The 6793-nt window shown below is 41.2% G+C and overlaps 1 non-coding gene across 1 annotated transcript; it reads right to left on the bottom strand.

The window, feature by feature from the left end:
* Positions 1-5814: 5814 nt before the first annotated feature.
* Positions 5815-5965, bottom strand: LOC144594990 (U11 spliceosomal RNA). The gene has a single exon (XR_013547445.1). It is a non-coding gene; the product is annotated as a U11 spliceosomal RNA (small nuclear RNA).
* Between the last annotated feature and the right edge of the window lie 828 nt (positions 5966-6793).

Genomic DNA, 6793 nt, shown 5'->3' with positions numbered 1-6793 from the left:
GCAATATTCAAGAGTTTACATTTGATTCAATATTAATTCAAGAAATTCAACTTTTGACTCTTTCCTACTACAAAACAGCTTGAAGCTTTTCCCTTTGAACACTGTATGTTGAGGTAGTTTTGAAGTCAATATCAAATTCAAATTGGAAGAGAGATATGGATAACTGCCAATTCACCATCAACCATTCCACATGGGAAGGGAATCCACCATTAAGTCCAATTTCAATTTCATAGCTTGTCCAAAGACAGGATAACATCCAATCAAGTACAGCTCATTACCCTTTTCCCCCAAAGAGTAAATTAATTGTCTTTATATCATATGTTGAGCAGATTAGAGGATTTTTGGTTTGGCTTTAAAGCTTTAGTTTTCCAAAACATGTTAGAAAGAATGTGAACAGAGGCAAGTATTACAGTATTGTGTTAAGGGAAAATCTTGAATTATTGTATTTTGCTCCTTGGAATGACACATAAATGCTATAAAGTTTGTTTTTGCACATTTAACTATTTTATGTTTTCTGAATCCAGTGGAACAATTAAAACTTCCCACACAACCGTCCAAGTTCAGGGTAACCGGCTTCCGTTCCAGTTTGTTGGGATCTGATGTTGCTGAGAGGTCAACATGGGACCTGTGGACTCTGCCCCTGGTCCACGGTTGCTCGAGGGGCCAGTCTGATGCAATGTCCAGGGGGTGGTGGGCTCTTCCTGCCGTTTCCGCTTGGCTTCATTGTTCTGTCCTTGAAGTGACACAACAGGTACTGCCTTCTGAGGTGCGTAGGGGGAAAAACTGCAGATGCTCCCGAGGTGCTCTCTCTCTCCATTGTGAGCAGGTATGGCTCATGGATTCCCATCATTAAATGTAGATGTTGTTTATTTTTACCCCCTCAAAAGAGACTTTGAGAGTGTATTTGCTTAGAGCTTAGAACATAGAACAGTACAGCACCAGAACAGGTCCTTCAACCCATGATATCCATGCTGAACATGATGCCAAGTTAAACTAATCTCCTCTGTCCTCTGGTCCTTGTCCTCTGGTCCAACTCTCAGCGCATGGTGTATTTTGTGGAGCTCACAGTCCCTTGGGAGGATGCTGTGCAGGAAGCCTTTGAAAGAAAGAAACTGCGCTACACAGACCTTGCAGCGGAGGCAGAACAGCGGGGCTGGAGAGCAAAGATCTGCCCGGTAGAAGTTGGATGTCAAGGATTCGTGGCAACATCTACCGTAAGACTGATGAATGACCTGGGGATCAGCGGGCAAGCCCTACGCCAGGCTATCAAGGAAACATCACAGGTGGCAGAGCAGAGTAGCCAGTGGCTCTGGCTGAAGAGGAAAGACCCCATCTGGTCTCCCAAATAAGCCGGCTAGGCAGATACAGAGGGGGGTGGTTCTGGGACGCCAGAATGCACTGCTGAGCCTACTGGAGACGTCGTGGGTCCAATCAGCGAAACGTCGATGAAAGTAGGTGCCCACTTGATAACCCCAATGACGTGTCTGCCTAGCCTTTCTCAACATCGGAGGAGCATAGGTGAGTGCATAAGCCTCCCATTACCACCGGGAGCAAGTTGACATTTGGCACTTTGGATTTCTAACATCTTGTCCTGTGTATTTGGAAACATCTCCTCCGCCTGCACATGATCCATGTCCCTCCATTCCCTGCATATCATGTGCCTTTCCAAAAACCTCTTGAACACCACTAGCATATCTGCTCCACCACCATCCCTGGCAGTGCATTCCAGGCACCCATCACTCTCAGCATAAAATATGAAAACTTGTCTCAAGCATCTTCTTTAAACATTGTCCTTCACACCTTAAACCAATGACCTCTATCATGTTTCAACACTGGGGGAAAAATATCCCAACTGACTACCCTATCTATGCCTCTCGTAATTTTAATTTAATCCACTTTTGGTGGGTTGTTTTTGCTGTGATTGTGTTCAGAGTGAGGTGTTTATTTGGAGAATCTGGTATCGGGTCAGTGCTCTGACACTGGGGATGATGGTCTTGGTAGGAAACCTGCTGTGAATTCCCTTGTCTGGCCAATGGATTTTGTAGCCTGGTAATATTCAAAGCATGGACGTGTCGACTGAAAGTTGTCCGCAACTCCAAAGCATACAGAGGTTGATTAACTGACACAACATTGTCAGTGACAATGAGTGCTAAATCTCTTTCTTTAGACAATACAAAAGTGACCTTAGCAATGGGTAAATAAAAAGACGAAAAGTGCTGGAGTAACTCAGCGGGTCAGGCAGCATCTGTGGAGAACATGGATAGGTGACGTTTCGGATCGGGTACATACTTTGAACAATGGGCATCTGTCAGTTTGAACCATCTTCCCAATGTCTTGGACTTGTTGAGGCTACATGGTTAAACCACACTGAAATTTCAACTTTTGACCAAATGATGACGGAAACCTGTGTTGCTGTCAGATTTCTGGGAGAAATGTATGAATAATTTTCAGCACCACCAACCAAGCAGAGAGTGAAGGATACTGAGAGATTCAAACAAGAGTGTACACATCTGCCACACAAATCAGCTTTTTCTACACGGCTCTCTACTACTTCCATGTTGTGTCACTAATCCTGTTTAGCTTGTTTAGTTGTCACCGAATACATTTATCATACTTTTAAGCTTATGGATATTTTTACTGTGTTTGTCTTGCACATGTGACCTATTTTTGTGCTGCATGTAGATTTCCTTCAGGGATTTTGTTCTGTTTATTAATTATCTCCCATTCACTTTTCCATTGTCCCCTCTAATTCAATTGCGGTGGACTTTGGCACTGCTTGCAGGCACCAATTTAACATGCATTAAAGCAGCGTGTCCTAGTCTGAGTCATACACAATCATTTGTGGTGTGTTAAGGTTAATCTTTCTTTAAGTCTATTAATTTATAAAATTGCAATATTATAATATGTACTAAGCTTTTTAATAGTATCAATCAGCAAAAACTTGTCTACCAAATTTGTATCATACTACATTATGCAATTTCCACGGCGATTTTCTTTAGAAATACATACAAAATCGAAGTGCTTGGTGCCTCAGGCCATGGTGCCACATGCTGAGATAGTCTTTACCAATGATCTTTGATGTCGTTTATCTGAAGGTACATGTCAGATTAATCCTTACACTGGAAAACAAATTGAGAAACATTTCTGTTCTGCACAACTCTGGTTGGAGTTAAAGAACATAAATCTGCAACTTCACTTTGATATTTGTTTCAGTGAAGTGAAGAACATTCCTCAGCCAAGAATCGGTTGCTTACATTTGGCAAAATGGATTGCACATCGACTGCCTTCTGAGCATCACACAATGCATGGAGCAGACCTACTTGAAAAAGCAGCACAAACATGAAACACACTTGCGCATTTTGCTATAAAGCATATGCTCTGTCTCATTGGCTTTTATCTCATTAAAATTAGTTGAATTAGTGAAGTAAACGTCAATTGTGAACATTATTATGGAGACACAAGGAACTGCAAATGTAGGTTTACAAAACAAAAAGACACAGTGCTAGAGCAACACAGGTCTCGACCCTTCTTCAGACCTACTGTGTTGCTCTCCAGAGATGCTGCCTGTCCTGCTGAGTTACTCCAGCATTTTGTGTCTATCTTCGGTGTAAACCAGCATCTACAGTTCCTTCATACACAGCAGGTCAGGCAGCATCCCTGGAGAACAGAGATGCTGCTTGATCAGTTGACTTACTCCCATCACTTTGTGTAAATCGCATTTAATCATTTTGATGTAAGAATTGCATTTTATACCAACCAAACCCAGTCAACCAAACAACATCATGTTGCAGAAACATATCTAACATTTAGTCTTCCTGGGGATTTAAAAATTGCATCCATCCAGATAAAAAATGAATATTAAACGGAAAAATAATAAATATTATTATATCAGCTCAAATTCTCTAAAAGATACCATTTTAACTCCATCTCATTTTCTAGCTCTACTTGGTTAACTGCTTGGAGGTCTCGCTAAGTCTGGGCGCATTAAAAAAAATATATATTAGAGATATAAGAAACTGCAGATGCTGGAATCTTGAGCAAAAACAAGTTGTTGCAGGGACTGAGTGGTCAGGCAGCATCTGTGGAGGGAATGGACATTGACCAATCGGATCGGGACCCTTCTTCAGACCGTCTGAAGAGAGTGGCGCCCCGAGCCACCGTCTATCTGTTTCTCTCCGCAGACCCGCTGAGTTCCTCTGGCGGTGTGTTTGTTTTTATTCAAATTGGTTAAAGATGTGTATGATATTGCACTCGGATCTCTTAAAGAACAAGTTCAGGTGTATAATAATATTGAAGGTTTATTTTCACCAATAAACAGTACAAATTATTTTCTGCAAAATAAGTACAAATTTAACAGTCCATGCATCCAACTTCACATCTCCAAATGTTAAATGGGCTAACATATCTAATGAGATAAATACTTATCACATTGGTTGAGAAAATAATGAAAAAATACAATTCATAAAAAATGTACATTTTTGGCACAAAATGTATCTATCACATAAAACACCTGGCAATGTTTTACAGCGTTTGCTTTCCCTGTTATCCCTTTAACATTGCACTCGAGGCACATGTTACACTTACTCTAGGTACATGTTACACTTACTCTAGGTGCATGTTTCACGTACTCTAGGTGCATGTTACACTTACTCTAGGTGCATGTTACACGTACTCTAGGTGCATGTTACACTTACTCTAGGTGCATGTTACATGTACTCTAGGTGCATGTTACACTTACTCTAGGTGCATGTTTCACGTACCCTAGGTGCATGTTACACTTACTCTAGGTACATGTTACACTTACTCTAGGTGCATGTTACACTTACTCTAGGTACATGTTACACTTACTCTAGGTGCATGTTTCACGTACTCTAGGTGCATGTTACACACACGCGAGGTGCATGTTACCAGTACTCTAGGTGCATGTTACACGTATTCTAGGTACATGTTACATGTACTCAAGGTGCATGTTACATGTACTCAAGGTGCATGTCGCAAGTACTTGTGGTGCATGTTACACATACTTTGGTGTGCAGACCTGATTGCAGCATAAAGCTATGGTGCAACATTTTTGCCTTGCTGCATTTTTCTCTCTGCGAGAACAGACTCTTTCAATGGAAGCGACAACAGAGGATTAACCATGCAAAGATATACGAGATTCTGGCAGTGCCCTGCTTCACTCCATATGTAGAATGTCTTTGTCCAAGCCTCCGTGCGAACAATGGAACATTGCTGACCCCAGCATCCATTATAGATTGCCAAGGGACATTCATACCCATACAATTCTTTCAGATAAACAACAATAATCAGTTTAAGCATTTTTTTAAATAGGACTATTTGGAAGAGCAGTTTAAAAAATATATTTTAATACTTTTTCATGGAATAATACAACAAAGAGTATAATTGCCATCACATAAGATCTTTATATCCATCCTTTGAGAACATGAAATCAACATTCATTTGCAATTAAAATTCAATTGCTTTATCCATATTCAAACCATAGTTATTTGGCCAAGACCTCTGGTGATTTATCAAGTTTTTTTTTAGAGATACAGTGCGGAAACAGGCCCTTCGGCCCACCGGGTCCGCGCCGCCCTGCGATCCCCGCACATTAACACTATCCTACACACACTAGGGACAATTTTTACATTTGCCCAGCCAATTAACCCATATACCTGTACATCTTTGGAGTGTGGGAGGAAACCGAAGATCTCAGAGAAAACCCACGCAGGTCACGGGGAGAAGGTACAAACTCCACACAGACGGCGCCCGTAGTCAGGATCGAACCTGAGTCTCAGGCGCTGTATTCGCTGTAAGGCAGCAACTCTACCGCTGCGCCACCGTGCCGCCCTTTTTTAGCATCCCCTAGAAACAAAAATTGTGCTTCCGAAATCTCTTGATATCGATTCCGCACAGACAAAGCGCAAGCCTCACCCGTGTGCCATTTGCAGCAGAAACCCTTTTCTAGTGCGGCTGCAGCAGTGGGACATGAAGTGTTCACTACAGAAGTTGCAAAGAAGCTTTGCCGAAGCTTTGTCCATGAATTAGAACTAACTGGTATTACGGTGAAACTGGGAGCAGCCAAAGAACAACAACGACAAGAGCTCGGTCTAGGGGGAGGGTCTGCAAATGTCACTGAATATTTTCTGAAGTTAACCACTTTTATTTAGTAATAATAATCAAGTGGAAAAGTTAAGTGAAGAAAATAATGAACAAGCTTCCAGCTGGTTATTGTATTGAGTTTATCTCTGTTAACATCTGTGGTGCAATGTTCAATTTAATTGCCTGCTTATTCATTAAAAGTCAGTCTGTGAAAGATTTTGAAATGCAAAGGGATTGAAGTCGTTTTAATAAAGGAGGGTTCTTATAGAATTAAAATTTTGCTGCTGTGAAGCTGGAGGATTTACTTTAGGTCAACAGCACTAGGTCTAAGGGATAGCTACGAAGGATCACATGATCTTGGTATAAAAGGGAACTGCAGATGCTGTTTTATACCAAAGAAAGACACAAAGTGCAGGAGTAAATCAGCAGGTCAGGCAGCAACCCTGAAGAACATGGATAGGTGACATTTCAGGTCGGGACCCTTCTTCAGATGTTGTTTAGCTTGAAGTTGCACATTTAGTTCTATTGCCCACCCTTTTCCAGAGGAACTTGACACTTGGAAAGTGTTAACTAAAATAACAAGACTGATAAAAAATAATGAGACTTATAAAAATCATATCAGATACAACCTCAAAGTTAATTGTGATAGAAACCTGTTTAGTCTTGTCACGGGAGACAATTTTTAACATAT

Source organism: Rhinoraja longicauda, chromosome 6 (genome assembly GCF_053455715.1).
Source record: "Rhinoraja longicauda isolate Sanriku21f chromosome 6, sRhiLon1.1, whole genome shotgun sequence".
Classification (NCBI taxonomy): Eukaryota; Metazoa; Chordata; class Chondrichthyes; order Rajiformes; family Arhynchobatidae; genus Rhinoraja; species Rhinoraja longicauda.
The sequence above is the reverse complement of the archived record's forward strand: the minus strand, read 5'-3'. Positions and strand labels throughout refer to the sequence as shown.